This window comes from Phyllobates terribilis, unplaced genomic scaffold (assembly GCF_046119375.1).
Source record: "Phyllobates terribilis strain yellow unplaced genomic scaffold, ASM4611937v1 Scaffold_169__1_contigs__length_4117513, whole genome shotgun sequence".
In the NCBI taxonomy this organism is placed as follows: domain Eukaryota; kingdom Metazoa; phylum Chordata; class Amphibia; order Anura; family Dendrobatidae; genus Phyllobates; species Phyllobates terribilis.
Window position 1 is genome coordinate 658096 of NW_027362929.1, and position 18576 is coordinate 676671.

Below are 18576 nucleotides of genomic sequence, written 5' to 3' on the forward strand. Positions count from 1 at the left end.
AAGCTCACAGAGACCGCCATAAGCAACAGTTTAAAAGAATGCCACAGACTAATCAACCAAACTTTTTGGGTTGGTTTCTCTTTTATAGTCTGCAGGCATTAAATGAAAGAAGTCAGTGTTCCAGCAGAGGGAGACAACGTTTCAGAAAAGGCATTGTAGCAAACCAAAAAAGAAATTTTAAGCGCAGCAGAGTAACCAGCTCACATACCTGTTAGCTCAGGTGAGTTTAAAAGGCTGCTGTTGATAACAAGGGCATTTGCTAAATAGATGGTGTGTGTGCAACAATATACTGAAAGGTCAATTATATTGTGCAGCTTATCTCACCACCTGTAGTTATTTAGGTGAAAGCTCCAAAATGCTTGCCTAATATGTCTGTTTATCCAAAAGGAAGTATAGAGGGAGAGCTAGATAGATAGCATTGCATTACATTACATTACATGGCAATGCAATGCACAGTTGCTGAAGTTGAACCAAAATGAGCTTGTCATCTGGCTTCTGCAACTTTTAACATGAAAAATCCAATGAGGAGAAGAAAAGCAAAGCCAAAGAGTCCATCCCAAAATCCGACAAACAAGCAAAATGAACAAAAAGCATTGAATTCAATTCTTTCTGATTTTAGAAACTGCATTAAAGAAGGGGTGCACCGGTCCTGGAGATACTGCAATACCAGGTCAATGCGTGGAGTGGACAGAGCAAGCTCTTTTTCCATCTCCCTGTTCTAAAAATCCATTTAATATATGGTCCCCAGATAGGGGACGTATCAGATATTAAACTGATAAGAACAGATACTACACTTGATCTTAGCCAAAAGGCCGAGAAGCGATAACCAGAATTGGTTTCCGACTACGGTGCCACCCAAGGATTCTGAAAAGTCCATTTGTGGAGATGGCCACCTGGACTCCCGTTAAGAAGACATGCTGTCAACCTCTAGATCCCTCACATGCCTGCACTTTTCGGCTTGCTGCTGCTGCAATCCACGCGTTTTAGATCTGCATAACTCCACCTCTTTTAGCACAGTACCCTCAACCCCCGGCTGTTCCCACCCGCCTCAACACCGTTGGAAGGGAGGAGAACCAATTAAGGCGGGGGGGGGGTGGAACGAGCAGCTGTCTACCCTTAGCAGGAGGGTTGCTGATTAATTACCTCTCCTGCTGCTGCTGCTGCTGGCTGTCCAGCAGCAGACTGAAGGTGGCTGCTGCTGTGCGCAGGTATATAAAGGCTCAGAGCCTATTATGACACGCGCAGCCAGCGTTCCATTGCCACATTCCGTCTACTGCAGGCGGGATACCTGGATGGCTGAATGTCACTGAGAAGCTCACAGAGACCGCCATAAGCAACAGTTTAAAAGAATGCCACAGACTAATCAACCAAACTTTTTGGGTTGGTTTCTCTTTTATAGTCTGCAGGCATTAAATGAAAGAAGTCAGTGTTCCAGCAGAGGGAGACAACGTTTCAGAAAAGGCATTGTAGCAAACCAATAAAGAAATTTTAAGCGCAGCAGAGTAACCAGCTCACATACCTGTTAGCTCAGGTGAGTTTAAAAGGCTGCTGTTGATAACAAGGGCATTTGCTAAATAGATGGTGTGTGTGCAACAATATACTGAAAGGTCAATTATATTGTGCAGCTTATCTCACCACCTGTAGTTATTTAGGTGAAAGCTCCAAAATGCTTGCCTAATATGTCTGTTTATCCAAAAGGAAGTATAGAGGGAGAGCTAGATAGATAGCATTGCATTACATTACATTACATGGCAATGCAATGCACAGTTGCTGAAGTTGAACCAAAATGAGCTTGTCATCTGGCTTCTGCAACTTTTAACATGAAAAATCCAATGAGGAGAAGAAAAGCAAAGCCAAAGAGTCCATCCCAAAATCCGACAAACAAGCAAAATGAACAAAAAGCATTGAATTCAATTCTTTCTGATTTTAGAAACTGCATTAAAGAAGGGGTGCACCGGTCCTGGAGATACTGCAATACCAGGTCAATGCGTGGAGTGGACAGAGCAAGCTCTTTTTCCATCTCCCTGTTCTAAAAATCCATTTAATATATGGTCCCCAGATAGGGGACGTATCAGATATTAAACTGATAAGAACAGATACTACACTTGATCTTAGCCAAAAGGCCGAGAAGCGATAACCAGAATTGGTTTCCGACTACGGTGCCACCCAAGGATTCTGAAAAGTCCATTTGTGGAGATGGCCACCTGGACTCCCGTTAAGAAGACATGCTGTCAACCTCTAGATCCCTCACATGCCTGCACTTTTCGGCTTGCTGCTGCTGCAATCCACGCGTTTTAGATCTGCATAACTCCACCTCTTTTAGCACAGTACCCTCAACCCCCGGCTGTTCCCACCCGCCTCAACACCGTTGGAAGGGAGGAGAACCAATTAAGGCGGGGGGGGGGTGGAACGAGCAGCTGTCTACCCTTAGCAGGAGGGTTGCTGATTAATTACCTCTCCTGCTGCTGCTGCTGCTGGCTGTCCAGCAGCAGACTGAAGGTGGCTGCTGCTGTGCGCAGGTATATAAAGGCTCAGAGCCTATTATGACACGCGCAGCCAGCGTTCCATTGCCACATTCCGTCTACTGCAGGCGGGATACCTGGATGGCTGAATGTCACTGAGAAGCTCACAGAGACCGCCATAAGCAACAGTTTAAAAGAATGCCACAGACTAATCAACCAAACTTTTTGGGTTGGTTTCTCTTTTATAGTCTGCAGGCATTAAATGAAAGAAGTCAGTGTTCCAGCAGAGGGAGACAACGTTTCAGAAAAGGCATTGTAGCAAACCAAAAAAGAAATTTTAAGCGCAGCAGAGTAACCAGCTCACATACCTGTTAGCTCAGGTGAGTTTAAAAGGCTGCTGTTGATAACAAGGGCATTTGCTAAATAGATGGTGTGTGTGCAACAATATACTGAAAGGTCAATTATATTGTGCAGCTTATCTCACCACCTGTAGTTATTTAGGTGAAAGCTCCAAAATGCTTGCCTAATATGTCTGTTTATCCAAAAGGAAGTATAGAGGGAGAGCTAGATAGATAGCGTTGCATTACATTACATTACATTACATGGCAATGCAATGCACAGTTGCTGAAGTTGAACCAAAATGAGCTTGTCATCTGGCTTCTGCAACTTTTAACATGAAAAATCCAATGAGGAGAAGAAAAGCAAAGCCAAAGAGTCCATCCCAAAATACGACAAACAAGCAAAATGAACAAAAAGCATTGAATTCAATTCTTTCTGATTTTAGAAACTGCATTAAAGAAGGGGTGCACCAGTCCTGGAGATACTGCAATACCAGGTCAATGCGTGGAGTGGACAGAGCAAGCTCTTTTTCCATCTCCCTGTTCTAAAAATCCATTTAATATATGGTCCCCAGATAGGGGACGTATCAGATATTATACTGATAAGAACAGATACTACACTTGATCTTAGCCAAAAGGCCGAGAAGCGATAACCAGAATTGGTTTCCGACTACGGTGCCACCCAAGGATTCTGAAAAGTCCATTTGTGGAGATGGCCACCTGGACTCCCGTTAAGAAGACATGCTGTCAACCTCTAGATCCCTCACATGCCTGCACTTTTCGGCTTGCTGCTGCTGCAATCCACGCGTTTTAGATCTGCATAACTCCACCTCTTTTAGCACAGTACCCTCAACCCCCGGCTGTTCCCACCCGCCTCAACACCGTTGGAAGGGAGGAGAACCAATTAAGGCGGGGGGGGGTGGAACGAGCAGCTGTCTACCCTTAGCAGGAGGGTTGCTGATTAATTACCTCTCCTGCTGCTGCTGCTGCTGGCTGTCCAGCAGCAGACTGAAGGTGGCTGCTGCTGTGCGCAGGTATATAAAGGCTCAGAGCCTATTATGACACGCGCAGCCAGCGTTCCATTGCCACATTCCGTCTACTGCAGGCGGGATACCTGGATGGCTGAATGTCACTGAGAAGCTCACAGAGACCGCCATAAGCAACAGTTTAAAAGAATGCCACAGACTAATCAACCAAACTTTTTGGGTTGGTTTCTCTTTTATAGTCTGCAGGCATTAAATGAAAGAAGTCAGTGTTCCAGCAGAGGGAGACAACGTTTCAGAAAAGGCATTGTAGCAAACCAAAAAAGAAATTTTAAGCGCAGCAGAGTAACCAGCTCACATACCTGTTAGCTCAGGTGAGTTTAAAAGGCTGCTGTTGATAACAAGGGCATTTGCTAAATAGATGGTGTGTGTGCAACAATATACTGAAAGGTCAATTATATTGTGCAGCTTATCTCACCACCTGTAGTTATTTAGGTGAAAGCTCCAAAATGCTTGCCTAATATGTCTGTTTATCCAAAAGGAAGTATAGAGGGAGAGCTAGATAGATAGCATTGCATTACATTACATTACATGGCAATGCAATGCACAGTTGCTGAAGTTGAACCAAAATGAGCTTGTCATCTGGCTTCTGCAACTTTTAACATGAAAAATCCAATGAGGAGAAGAAAAGCAAAGCCAAAGAGTCCATCCCAAAATCCGACAAACAAGCAAAATGAACAAAAAGCATTGAATTCAATTCTTTCTGATTTTAGAAACTGCATTAAAGAAGGGGTGCACCGGTCCTGGAGATACTGCAATACCAGGTCAATGCGTGGAGTGGACAGAGCAAGCTCTTTTTCCATCTCCCTGTTCTAAAAATCCATTTAATATATGGTCCCCAGATAGGGGACGTATCAGATATTAAACTGATAAGAACAGATACTACACTTGATCTTAGCCAAAAGGCCGAGAAGCGATAACCAGAATTGGTTTCCGACTACGGTGCCACCCAAGGATTCTGAAAAGTCCATTTGTGGAGATGGCCACCTGGACTCCCGTTAAGAAGACATGCTGTCAACCTCTAGATCCCTCACATGCCTGCACTTTTCGGCTTGCTGCTGCTGCAATCCACGCGTTTTAGATCTGCATAACTCCACCTCTTTTAGCACAGTACCCTCAACCCCCGGCTGTTCCCACCCGCCTCAACACCGTTGGAAGGGAGGAGAACCAATTAAGGCGGGGGGGGGGTGGAACGAGCAGCTGTCTACCCTTAGCAGGAGGGTTGCTGATTAATTACCTCTCCTGCTGCTGCTGCTGCTGGCTGTCCAGCAGCAGACTGAAGGTGGCTGCTGCTGTGCGCAGGTATATAAAGGCTCAGAGCCTATTATGACACGCGCAGCCAGCGTTCCATTGCCACATTCCGTCTACTGCAGGCGGGATACCTGGATGGCTGAATGTCACTGAGAAGCTCACAGAGACCGCCATAAGCAACAGTTTAAAAGAATGCCACAGACTAATCAACCAAACTTTTTGGGTTGGTTTCTCTTTTATAGTCTGCAGGCATTAAATGAAAGAAGTCAGTGTTCCAGCAGAGGGAGACAACGTTTCAGAAAAGGCATTGTAGCAAACCAATAAAGAAATTTTAAGCGCAGCAGAGTAACCAGCTCACATACCTGTTAGCTCAGGTGAGTTTAAAAGGCTGCTGTTGATAACAAGGGCATTTGCTAAATAGATGGTGTGTGTGCAACAATATACTGAAAGGTCAATTATATTGTGCAGCTTATCTCACCACCTGTAGTTATTTAGGTGAAAGCTCCAAAATGCTTGCCTAATATGTCTGTTTATCCAAAAGGAAGTATAGAGGGAGAGCTAGATAGATAGCATTGCATTACATTACATTACATGGCAATGCAATGCACAGTTGCTGAAGTTGAACCAAAATGAGCTTGTCATCTGGCTTCTGCAACTTTTAACATGAAAAATCCAATGAGGAGAAGAAAAGCAAAGCCAAAGAGTCCATCCCAAAATCCGACAAACAAGCAAAATGAACAAAAAGCATTGAATTCAATTCTTTCTGATTTTAGAAACTGCATTAAAGAAGGGGTGCACCGGTCCTGGAGATACTGCAATACCAGGTCAATGCGTGGAGTGGACAGAGCAAGCTCTTTTTCCATCTCCCTGTTCTAAAAATCCATTTAATATATGGTCCCCAGATAGGGGACGTATCAGATATTAAACTGATAAGAACAGATACTACACTTGATCTTAGCCAAAAGGCCGAGAAGCGATAACCAGAATTGGTTTCCGACTACGGTGCCACCCAAGGATTCTGAAAAGTCCATTTGTGGAGATGGCCACCTGGACTCCCGTTAAGAAGACATGCTGTCAACCTCTAGATCCCTCACATGCCTGCACTTTTCGGCTTGCTGCTGCTGCAATCCACGCGTTTTAGATCTGCATAACTCCACCTCTTTTAGCACAGTACCCTCAACCCCCGGCTGTTCCCACCCGCCTCAACACCGTTGGAAGGGAGGAGAACCAATTAAGGCGGGGGGGGGGTGGAACGAGCAGCTGTCTACCCTTAGCAGGAGGGTTGCTGATTAATTACCTCTCCTGCTGCTGCTGCTGCTGGCTGTCCAGCAGCAGACTGAAGGTGGCTGCTGCTGTGCGCAGGTATATAAAGGCTCAGAGCCTATTATGACACGCGCAGCCAGCGTTCCATTGCCACATTCCGTCTACTGCAGGCGGGATACCTGGATGGCTGAATGTCACTGAGAAGCTCACAGAGACCGCCATAAGCAACAGTTTAAAAGAATGCCACAGACTAATCAACCAAACTTTTTGGGTTGGTTTCTCTTTTATAGTCTGCAGGCATTAAATGAAATAATTCAGTGTTCCAGCAGAGGGAGACAACGTTTCAGAAAAGGCATTGTAGCAAACCAAAAAAGAAATTTTAAGCGCAGCAGAGTAACCAGCTCACATACCTGTTAGCTCAGGTGAGTTTAAAAGGCTGCTGTTGATAACAAGGGCATTTGCTAAATAGATGGTGTGTGTGCAACAATATACTGAAAGGTCAATTATATTGTGCAGCTTATCTCACCACCTGTAGTTATTTAGGTGAAAGCTCCAAAATGCTTGCCTAATATGTCTGTTTATCCAAAAGGAAGTATAGAGGGAGAGCTAGATAGATAGCATTGCATTACATTACATTACATGGCAATGCAATGCACAGTTGCTGAAGTTGAACCAAAATGAGCTTGTCATCTGGCTTCTGCAACTTTTAACATGAAAAATCCAATGAGGAGAAGAAAAGCAAAGCCAAAGAGTCCATCCCAAAATCCGACAAACAAGCAAAATGAACAAAAAGCATTGAATTCAATTCTTTCTGATTTTAGAAACTGCATTAAAGAAGGGGTGCACCGGTCCTGGAGATACTGCAATACCAGGTCAATGCGTGGAGTGGACAGAGCAAGCTCTTTTTCCATCTCCCTGTTCTAAAAATCCATTTAATATATGGTCCCCAGATAGGGGACGTATCAGATATTAAACTGATAAGAACAGATACTACACTTGATCTTAGCCAAAAGGCCGAGAAGCGATAACCAGAATTGGTTTCCGACTACGGTGCCACCCAAGGATTCTGAAAAGTCCATTTGTGGAGATGGCCACCTGGACTCCCGTTAAGAAGACATGCTGTCAACCTCTAGATCCCTCACATGCCTGCACTTTTCGGCTTGCTGCTGCTGCAATCCACGCGTTTTAGATCTGCATAACTCCACCTCTTTTAGCACAGTACCCTCAACCCCCGGCTGTTCCCACCCGCCTCAACACCGTTGGAAGGGAGGAGAACCAATTAAGGCGGGGGGGGGGTGGAACGAGCAGCTGTCTACCCTTAGCAGGAGGGTTGCTGATTAATTACCTCTCCTGCTGCTGCTGCTGCTGGCTGTCCAGCAGCAGACTGAAGGTGGCTGCTGCTGTGCGCAGGTATATAAAGGCTCAGAGCCTATTATGACACGCGCAGCCAGCGTTCCATTGCCACATTCCGTCTACTGCAGGCGGGATACCTGGATGGCTGAATGTCACTGAGAAGCTCACAGAGACCGCCATAAGCAACAGTTTAAAAGAATGCCACAGACTAATCAACCAAACTTTTTGGGTTGGTTTCTCTTTTATAGTCTGCAGGCATTAAATGAAAGAAGTCAGTGTTCCAGCAGAGGGAGACAACGTTTCAGAAAAGGCATTGTAGCAAACCAAAAAAGAAATTTTAAGCGCAGCAGAGTAACCAGCTCACATACCTGTTAGCTCAGGTGAGTTTAAAAGGCTGCTGTTGATAACAAGGGCATTTGCTAAATAGATGGTGTGTGTGCAACAATATACTGAAAGGTCAATTATATTGTGCAGCTTATCTCACCACCTGTAGTTATTTAGGTGAAAGCTCCAAAATGCTTGCCTAATATGTCTGTTTATCCAAAAGGAAGTATAGAGGGAGAGCTAGATAGATAGCATTGCATTACATTACATTACATGGCAATGCAATGCACAGTTGCTGAAGTTGAACCAAAATGAGCTTGTCATCTGGCTTCTGCAACTTTTAACATGAAAAATCCAATGAGGAGAAGAAAAGCAAAGCCAAAGAGTCCATCCCAAAATCCGACAAACAAGCAAAATGAACAAAAAGCATTGAATTCAATTCTTTCTGATTTTAGAAACTGCATTAAAGAAGGGGTGCACCGGTCCTGGAGATACTGCAATACCAGGTCAATGCGTGGAGTGGACAGAGCAAGCTCTTTTTCCATCTCCCTGTTCTAAAAATCCATTTAATATATGGTCCCCAGATAGGGGACGTATCAGATATTAAACTGATAAGAACAGATTTTTTTTTTTTTTTTTTTTTTTTTTTTTTCCTCAGATTAAGACCCACATTAATTTATGCATCATAGCGCATATTCACATAACGGGTTCTCAAATCATCATTCGGAAAAACAAAAACAAAATCCCAAAAAACACAACCCTGCAATTAACTGTTACTTACTGTAAGAAGTCCAATGTGAAAAGTTCCAGAGTGCTTCTGCTGCTGTCTCACCATACTTCTTTTTATCCAATAAATAGGCATAAAACAGTCTAGCAAGAAAAATCTTTCTGCATTCCATGGGGGAAAAAACAATCTTTTTAAAAATCACCAAATTCCGAACGTCCCATAAAACCTCTTTATATATGACAAAAATAATCCAGCTTGCCCGCTTCCTTTGCGAGTACTTAAAATCTTGACCTATTAAAATCCTTTCAAAATCGAAACAATGAAAACCAACTAAAGCAACAAACATACGTGACAACAAGGTAAAAACTTTTTTAGCAAAAAAACAGTCCCAAAAAATATGCTGTATTGTTTCCACCTTATTGCAACCTTCCCTAGGACATAGTTCTTGAACCTTTATCCCCCGGTCATTCAAAAAAGCCCTTGTTGGCAAGCATCCATGCAACGCCATCCAGGTTACATCCTTCTGTCTGTTGCTGATTCCACGCATGAAAAAAAGCTTCCACACCTGTCCAGACTGTGCATTATTACAAAACGGCACATCACATAACATCTCCTTCTTCTTAATACCTGAGACAATCAGTTTTTTGTCCGGTCTAACCATGGAGCTTATCCCATTTTGATCATAGAAGGACCTAAGCACCACATAAAAAAACGGTATCACAAACGAAACTGGTTTTCTTAAATCCTTCTCACACCAGCTCCATTTCTGGAAAAGCCGTCCTGCTAAATATTTGCACATGTCCGCAGTCCTGTTATTGCACTGGGATAATTTATAAATGTTCAAAAAATAATGCATTCTTAAAAATAAGTCAATGTTAGGAAAATCACAACCCCCATTTTCCACAGAACACATAACCATTCCTCTTCTTAGTTTCTCCATTTTGGATCCCCAAAAAAACACAAACAGTTTCCTTGTCACTCTCTTTGTCCAAAGCACAGCAGGTGGGAAAATCAAAGCAGTGTACAGCAGAAGCGGGAGAATCACAGACTTGATTACCAGCACTTTCCCTCTCAGCGACAGGTTCCTTAGTTTCCAAAAGTTCAACTTCTGATCCATTTTGTCTTCTAGAATCTTCAGGCTGCTTTTCCCTTTCAGTTCCTTCTCAAAGATGACACCAAGAACCTCAATTTCCTCCCTACTCTCCACTCCTGCCACGTTAACCTCAACCTGCCTCCCAAAGTTACAAAGCTGGCACTTTCCCCAATTCACCGCCATACCAGCCACACAACAAAAAATCCTTACGTGCAAATTCACTCTATTGAGATCCGCCTGTGAACCACAAGTAAAAACAATATCATCCATATAACTTAAAGACTTGACTGGACCCCCGGATCCCCCAGGAATAAAAACACCAGCCACACACTTGTCAACTTGCACACTTTTTAAAAGGGCCTCCACCACACAGATAAAAAGAATTGGTGACAGGGGACAACCCTGCCTAACTCCCGATAAAATATTAAAACTGGAACTCACATGCCCATTAACTAAAATCTGGCTACTGACCCCACAATAAAAACTCTTAATGACCATCAATAATTTATCCGGAACACCAAGGTGACTTAAAGCAGAGAACAAAAATCTATGTGATATTTTATCAAAGGCTTTCTCCAGGTCCACCGACTGTAACAAAAGAGCATTCTTATTCAAATTAGCCTGATAAATTAAGTCTCTTAGAAGCAGCAAATTATCTGAAATTTTCCTACCAGGCACTGCACATGCCTGATACTCCCCCACCATATCACCTATCACATCTGCCAGTCTACCAGCCACAATTTTAGAAATAATTTTGTAATCACTGTTTAACAATGTTATGGGCCTCCAATTTTTAATATCCCTCATGTCCCCTTTCTTATGAATCAGCGTAACAATCCCCTTACGCATAGAAACCGATAAAATCCCATGAGTAAAACCATATTGCACCACCCGGGAAAACTCCACACCTATAATATCCCAAAATCTAACATAAAATTCAGCAGGAAGACCATCACAGCCTGGCGTCTTGCCTTTCGCCAAGCCATCCACTGCCCGTCTAATTTCATCTTTCCCAACCTCCTCACTTAAAAACCCAATTTTCTCCTCAGGAATATTATTAGTTAATACTTTGCAATAATCATTAATTTCCGCATCACTGGCTCTACTATCGTTAGAGAAGAGTGTTTCATAAAAGGAAAGAATACTGCCAATCATCTCATCCCCAGATACCTCCCCTGCAGGAGAAAAAACAGACTTAAAAACCCCTTTAGGTTTAAAACATTTTTTAAAAAAGTATCTCGAACATTGCTCATTTTCCTCCATGTGCTTTATTTTTGCCTTAAACATAATAGTCTTCCCTTTTTCAATAAGTATCTTCTTCAGTTCGTCCTTCAAATCTGCAATCTCTTTATCCACCTCCATCCCCGCTCTCTTAAACTTATGGAGTACTTCCAATTTTGAAATAACAGCAGCATCATGATCCCTTTTGGCTTTCGCTCTCCTAAAACACACCCCTTTAAAATAACATGCAAATTTCTCCTTAGCCCAGTCCCACCACTCTAGCAAATCTTTAAAAAGGTGCTGTTCAGACACACAAGACAAAAACACTTTATTAAAACCAACCTTAACACTCTCCTCTTCCAGCAGGCTTACGTTCAGCTTCCAGAGTCCCTTTCCAAAAGCCAGGGACTCAGCTATACACAGATCTACCACTATCATCTTGTGGTCAGAAAAAGTCGTCATCACGTGATTGCACTTGGCCACCTTAATCCCTTCAGACATAAAAACATAGTCAATTCGGGAAACACTACGTCCACTATCTGATATGTATGTGAACTTATCACTTGGCCCAACCATCAGACCAGCATCCGTGTAGCGTAAATCCTGCACAATCTGATTTAAAATATTAGACGTAACATCAGTCCTACCTTCCGTAGAGCTCTTACGATCTTTTGCGGATCTGACACAATTAAAATCTCCAGCCACTATAGTGAAGTCTCTGCCTGGTAAAAACAACTTTAGAGACTCCAAAAACCCAACTCTTGCTTGTTTATCAGCAGGGGCATAAACATTAAAAACCCGTACCCGCTGACCTAAAAAATCCACTAATAAAAACAAACATCTCCCAGGTATGATTACTTTAAACTCTAAAACCTTTAGACTGGAATTACACAGTAAAATGCCCACCCCTTCATTCCTGTTTTCTGAGCATGGGGACCAAAAAGATTGCCCCTTATTCCACTCACTCTCATGCGGGGCAGATTTAATTACACATTCCTGCAGACAGACAATATCTGCATTCACACTCTCAATGTACTCCAGTATCCCTGCTCTCCTACAAGCAGAACCAATCCCTCGTACATTCAGAGAAGCAACACACAACGCCATCATAACAACAGGAAAAAATCTCCACCATACCCGATCCATCATGAACCAGTAGAAAACCCACTCCTGCCACCCACTTTTCTACGTATATCAGGCGACTCAGAACTCGAGTCCCTGTTAGAATAACCTGGTCTTAGGGAGACTGGATCTTCCTGCCCCCCAGACCAACACCCCTCCACCTTACTTCTTTTAATCACGGAGGCATAACTCTCCTCCTTGCCATCATCTTCCTCCTCATTTTCACTCCAATCACTGTTAACCCTATCACGCTGCTGAGGGGTTATAGTTCCATCCGAATCAGAATCCTCCTCCTCCAAAACCTCCATTTCCTCACCCCCATCTCTTCCCAAAACAGGATTCACTGACTCCGCCATATTAGACAAATCCATCCCATCACCCGGGCCATGCACATCAGCTACTTTGTTTATTACTTCCAGCCCCTCCCTCAAACCAACTTTCTTCTGGCTCCGCCCCTTTTCCTCCATCTTGGGCACCGCATGGTCTCTTCCCCTACCACCATCTTGTTTTTGGCTTTCCCCCTCTGAGTCTGAGCCTTCGCCCTCCTCCCCACTTTCCTGCCGAGTCTTCTTCTGCCTCTCTTCAGCGTCCACCTGTGACCTAGGAATCTGAGCCCACAATCTACATTTCCTTGCAAGGTGATCTGCATGTCCACACAAATCACACACCTTATTCATTGGGCAACCACTTGCCACATGCCCAGATTTCCCACAACCTCTACAAACATCACCTTGCACTGGACAATCTTTCTGAACATGTCCAAACTCATGACACTTTCTACAATATTCCATCTGTCCATTATAAAAACAAAATCCCCTTTCTCCTCCGATAGAAAACTGTGCAGGAATGCTCTTGGCACCCCCAATAGCTCTATCATCCGGTCTCAGTTTTACAACATATCTCCTCTTGCCATTTAGATAATTGTATTTGTTCTTCATTCTTCCCAAAAATTTAACCTCACTACAATACCGAGCTAAAAAATTGGAAACAGTCTCATCCGGAACTTTAGGGTTATACATGTGCACAACCACATACTTATATGTCTGCTGGAACAGAGGTTCCAGTGCAATAAACTCTAGGCATTTCAATTCCTTTTCTTCCTTCATTCGTACCAACTCCATGTAGACTCTCTGGCAAATACTCAAAGAAACAAAAGTGATATCATAAATTCCTTGTTTCTGAAAATCCTGCAGTGCCAATACATCCGTTACCTTCAAGCCATTAATGTTCTTCAAGACATCAACGCAAACTTGGTCCAAACCGATTTCTCCTTCATGACCTGCAGCCACCTTCAGACGGACCGAGTCCTCTAATCCACGTGTTTTCTCCACCATTTTTACAGCAGATAAACACAATCACCGCTCAATCGCACACTAGGGCCCCACAAGGGGGAACCCCAGTCACAACTGCCCTCCAAACAACACCAGCAGCAGAAAACCACCACTGATCTTGCCAAAAGGCCGAGAAGCGATAACCAGAATTGGTTTCCGACTACGGTGCCACCCAAGGATTCTGAAAAGTCCATTTGTGGAGATGGCCACCTGGACTCCCGTTAAGAAGACATGCTGTCAACCTCTAGATCCCTCACATGCCTGCACTTTTCGGCTTGCTGCTGCTGCAATCCACGCGTTTTAGATCTGCATAACTCCACCTCTTTTAGCACAGTACCCTCAACCCCTGGCTGTTCCCACCCGCCTCAACACCGTTGGAAGGGAGGAGAACCAATTAAGGCGGGGGGGGGGTGGAACGAGCAGCTGTCTACCCTTAGCAGGAGGGTTGCTGATTAATTACCTCTCCTGCTGCTGCTGCTGCTGGCTGTCCAGCAGCAGACTGAAGGTGGCTGCTGCTGTGCGCAGGTATATAAAGGCTCAGAGCCTATTATGACACGCGCAGCCAGCGTTCCATTGCCACATTCCGTCTACTGCAGGCGGGATACCTGGATGGCTGAATGTCACTGAGAAGCTCACAGAGACCGCCATAAGCAACAGTTTAAAAGAATGCCACAGACTAATCAACCAAACTTTTTGGGTTGGTTTCTCTTTTATAGTCTGCAGGCATTAAATGAAAGAAGTCAGTGTTCCAGCAGAGGGAGACAACGTTTCAGAAAAGGCATTGTAGCAAACCAAAAAAGAAATTTTAAGCGCAGCAGAGTAACCAGCTCACATACCTGTTAGCTCAGGTGAGTTTAAAAGGCTGCTGTTGATAACAAGGGCATTTGCTAAATAGATGGTGTGTGTGCAACAATATACTGAAAGGTCAATTATATTGTGCAGCTTATCTCACCACCTGTAGTTATTTAGGTGAAAGCTCCAAAATGCTTGCCTAATATGTCTGTTTATCCAAAAGGAAGTATAGAGGGAGAGCTAGATAGATAGCATTGCATTACATTACATTACATGGCAATGCAATGCACAGTTGCTGAAGTTGAACCAAAATGAGCTTGTCATCTGGCTTCTGCAACTTTTAACATGAAAAATCCAATGAGGAGAAGAAAAGCAAAGCCAAAGAGTCCATCCCAAAATCCGACAAACAAGCAAAATGAACAAAAAGCATTGAATTCAATTCTTTCTGATTTTAGAAACTGCATTAAAGAAGGGGTGCACCGGTCCTGGAGATACTGCAATACCAGGTCAATGCGTGGAGTGGACAGAGCAAGCTCTTTTTCCATCTCCCTGTTCTAAAAATCCATTTAATATATGGTCCCCAGATAGGGGACGTATCAGATATTAAACTGATAAGAACAGATACTACACTTGATCTTAGCCAAAAGGCCGAGAAGCGATAACCAGAATTGGTTTCCGACTACGGTGCCACCCAAGGATTCTGAAAAGTCCATTTGTGGAGATGGCCACCTGGACTCCCGTTAAGAAGACATGCTGTCAACCTCTAGATCCCTCACATGCCTGCACTTTTCGGCTTGCTGCTGCTGCAATCCACGCGTTTTAGATCTGCATAACTCCACCTCTTTTAGCACAGTACCCTCAACCCCCGGCTGTTCCCACCCGCCTCAACACCGTTGGAAGGGAGGAGAACCAATTAAGGCGGGGGGGGGGGGGTGGAACGAGCAGCTGTCTACCCTTAGCAGGAGGGTTGCTGATTAATTAAATCTCCTGCTGCTTCTGCTGCTGGCTGTCCAGCAGCAGACTGAAGGTGGCTGCTGCTGTGCGCAGGTATATAAAGGCTCAGAGCCTATTATGACACGCGCAGCCAGCGTTCCATTGCCACATTCCGTCTACTGCAGGCGGGATACCTGGATGGCTGAATGTCACTGAGAAGCTCACAGAGACCGCCATAAGCAACAGTTTAAAAGAATGCCACAGACTAATCAACCAAACTTTTTGGGTTGGTTTCTCTTTTATAGTCTGCAGGCATTAAATGAAAGAAGTCAGTGTTCCAGCAGAGGGAGACAACGTTTCAGAAAAGGCATTGTAGCAAACCAAAAAAGAAATTTTAAGCGCAGCAGAGTAACCAGCTCACATACCTGTTAGCTCAGGTGAGTTTAAAAGGCTGCTGTTGATAACAAGGGCATTTGCTAAATAGATGGTGTGTGTGCAACAATATACTGAAAGGTCAATTATATTGTGCAGCTTATCTCACCACCTGTAGTTATTTAGGTGAAAGCTCCAAAATGCTTGCCTAATATGTCTGTTTATCCAAAAGGAAGTATAGAGGGAGAGCTAGATAGATAGCATTGCATTACATTACATTACATGGCAATGCAATGCACAGTTGCTGAAGTTGAACCAAAATGAGCTTGTCATCTGGCTTCTGCAACTTTTAACATGAAAAATCCAATGAGGAGAAGAAAAGCAAAGCCAAAGAGTCCATCCCAAAATCCGACAAACAAGCAAAATGAACAAAAAGCATTGAATTCAATTCTTTCTGATTTTAGAAACTGCATTAAAGAAGGGGTGCACCGGTCCTGGAGATACTGCAATACCAGGTCAATGCGTGGAGTGGACAGAGCAAGCTCTTTTTCCATCTCCCTGTTCTAAAAATCCATTTAATATATGGTCCCCAGATAGGGGACGTATCAGATATTAAACTGATAAGAACAGATACTACACTTGATCTTAGCCAAAAGGCCGAGAAGCGATAACCAGAATTGGTTTCCGACTACGGTGCCACCCAAGGATTCTGAAAAGTCCATTTGTGGAGATGGCCACCTGGACTCCCGTTAAGAAGACATGCTGTCAACCTCTAGATCCCTCACATGCCTGCACTTTTCGGCTTGCTGCTGCTGCAATCCACGCGTTTTAGATCTGCATAACTCCACCTCTTTTAGCACAGTACCCTCAACCCCCGGCTGTTCCCACCCGCCTCAACACCGTTGGAAGGGAGGAGAACCAATTAAGGCGGGGGGGGGGTGGAACGAGCAGCTGTCTACCCTTAGCAGGAGGGTTGCTGATTAATTACCTCTCCTGCTGCTGCTGGCTGTCCAGCAGCAGACTGAAGGTGGCTGCTGCTGTGCGCAGGTATATAAAGGCTCAGAGCCTATTATGACACGCGCAGCCAGCGTTCCATTGCCACATTCCGTCTACTGCAGGCGGGATACCTGGATGGCTGAATGTCACTGAGAAGCTCACAGAGACCGCCATAAGCAACAGTTTAAAAGAATGCCACAGACTAATCAACCAAACTTTTTGGGTTGGTTTCTCTTTTATAGTCTGCAGGCATTAAATGAAAGAAGTCAGTGTTCCAGCAGAGGGAGACAACGTTTCAGAAAAGGCATTGTAGCAAACCAAAAAAGAAATTTTAAGCGCAGCAGAGTAACCAGCTCACATACCTGTTAGCTCAGGTGAGTTTAAAAGGCTGCTGTTGATAACAAGGGCATTTGCTAAATAGATGGTGTGTGTGCAACAATATACTGAAAGGTCAATTATATTGTGCAGCTTATCTCACCACCTGTAGTTATTTAGGTGAAAGCTCCAAAATGCTTGCCTAATATGTCTGTTTATCCAAAAGGAAGTATAGAGGGAGAGCTAGATAGATAGCATTGCATTACATTACATTACATGGCAATGCAATGCACAGTTGCTGAAGTTGAACCAAAATGAGCTTGTCATCTGGCTTCTGCAACTTTTAACATGAAAAATCCAATGAGGAGAAGAAAAGCAAAGCCAAAGAGTCCATCCCAAAATACGACAAACAAGCAAAATGAACAAAAAGCATTGAATTCAATTCTTTCTGATTTTAGAAACTGCATTAAAGAAGGGGTGCACCGGTCCTGGAGATACTGCAATACCAGGTCAATGCGTGGAGTGGACAGAGCAAGCTCTTTTTCCATCTCCCTGTTCTAAAAATCCATTTAATATATGGTCCCCAGATAGGGGACGTATCAGATATTAAACTGATAAGAACAGATACTACACTTGATCTTAGCCAAAAGGCCGAGAAGCGATAACCAGAATTGGTTTCCAACTACGGTGCCACCCAAGGAATCTGAAAAGTCCATTTGTGGAGATGGCCACCTGGACTCCCGTTAAGAAGACATGCTGTCAACCTCTAGATCCCTCACATGCCTGCACTTTTCGGCTTGCTGCTGCTGCAATCCACGCGTTTTAGATCTGCATAACTCCACCTCTTTTAGCACAGTACCCTCAACCCCCGGCTGTTCCCACCCGCCTCAACACCGTTGGAAGGGAGGAGAACCAATTAAGGCGGGGGGGGGTGGAACGAGCAGCTGTCTACCCTTAGCAGGAGGGTTGCTGATTAATTACCTCTCCTGATGCTGCTGCTGCTGGCTGTCCAGCAGCAGACTGAAGGTGGCTGCTGCTGTGCGCAGGTATATAAAGGCTCAGAGCCTATTATGACACGCGCAGCCAGCGTTCCATTGCCACATTCCGTCTACTGCAGGCGGGATACCTGGATGGCTGAATGTCACTGAGAAGCTCACAGAGACCGCCATAAGCAACAGTTTAAAAGAATGCCACAGACTAATCAACCAAACTTTTTGGGTTGGTTTCTCTTTTATAGTCTGCAGGCATTAAATGAAAGAAGTCAGTGTTCCAGCAGAGGGAGACAACGTTTCAGAAAAGGCATTGTAGCAAACCAAAAAAGAAATTTTAAGCGCAGCAGAGTAACCAGCTCACATACCTGTTAGCTCAGGTGAGTTTAAAAGGCTGCTGTTGATAACAAGGGCATTTGCTAAATAGATGGTGTGTGTGCAACAATATACTGAAAGGTCAATTATATTGTGCAGCTTATCTCACCACCTGTAGTTATTTAGGTGAAAGCTCCAAAATGCTTGCCTAATATGTCTGTTTATCCAAAAGGAAGTATAGAGGGAGAGCTAGATAGATAGCATTGCATTACATTACATTACATGGCAATGCAATGCACAGTTGCTGAAGTTGAACCAAAATGAGCTTGTCATCTG

The 18576-nt window shown here is 44.0% G+C and overlaps 9 non-coding genes and 1 pseudogene across 9 annotated transcripts; all 10 read right to left on the bottom strand.

The window, feature by feature from the left end:
* Window positions 1-633: 633 nt before the first annotated feature.
* Window positions 634-824, bottom strand: LOC141210969 (U2 spliceosomal RNA). The gene has a single exon (XR_012280958.1). It is a non-coding gene; the product is annotated as a U2 spliceosomal RNA (small nuclear RNA).
* Window positions 825-1944: 1120 nt separating this feature from the next.
* On the bottom strand, window positions 1945-2135 carry LOC141210970 (U2 spliceosomal RNA). Its single transcript, XR_012280959.1, has one exon. It is a non-coding gene; the product is annotated as a U2 spliceosomal RNA (small nuclear RNA).
* Window positions 2136-3260: 1125 nt separating this feature from the next.
* On the bottom strand, window positions 3261-3451 carry LOC141210145 (U2 spliceosomal RNA). The gene has a single exon (XR_012280322.1). It is a non-coding gene; the product is annotated as a U2 spliceosomal RNA (small nuclear RNA).
* Window positions 3452-4570: 1119 nt separating this feature from the next.
* Window positions 4571-4761, bottom strand: LOC141210971 (U2 spliceosomal RNA). The gene has a single exon (XR_012280960.1). It is a non-coding gene; the product is annotated as a U2 spliceosomal RNA (small nuclear RNA).
* Window positions 4762-5881: 1120 nt separating this feature from the next.
* LOC141210972 (U2 spliceosomal RNA) lies at window positions 5882-6072 on the bottom strand. The gene has a single exon (XR_012280961.1). It is a non-coding gene; the product is annotated as a U2 spliceosomal RNA (small nuclear RNA).
* A 1120-nt stretch (window positions 6073-7192) lies between these two features.
* LOC141210973 (U2 spliceosomal RNA) lies at window positions 7193-7383 on the bottom strand. Its single transcript, XR_012280962.1, has one exon. It is a non-coding gene; the product is annotated as a U2 spliceosomal RNA (small nuclear RNA).
* Window positions 7384-8503: 1120 nt separating this feature from the next.
* Window positions 8504-8714, bottom strand: LOC141210689 (U2 spliceosomal RNA; annotated as a pseudogene).
* A 6075-nt stretch (window positions 8715-14789) lies between these two features.
* Window positions 14790-14980, bottom strand: LOC141210974 (U2 spliceosomal RNA). Its single transcript, XR_012280963.1, has one exon. It is a non-coding gene; the product is annotated as a U2 spliceosomal RNA (small nuclear RNA).
* A 1123-nt stretch (window positions 14981-16103) lies between these two features.
* On the bottom strand, window positions 16104-16294 carry LOC141210975 (U2 spliceosomal RNA). Its single transcript, XR_012280964.1, has one exon. It is a non-coding gene; the product is annotated as a U2 spliceosomal RNA (small nuclear RNA).
* A 1114-nt stretch (window positions 16295-17408) lies between these two features.
* Window positions 17409-17599, bottom strand: LOC141210976 (U2 spliceosomal RNA). Its single transcript, XR_012280965.1, has one exon. It is a non-coding gene; the product is annotated as a U2 spliceosomal RNA (small nuclear RNA).
* Between the last annotated feature and the right edge of the window lie 977 nt (window positions 17600-18576).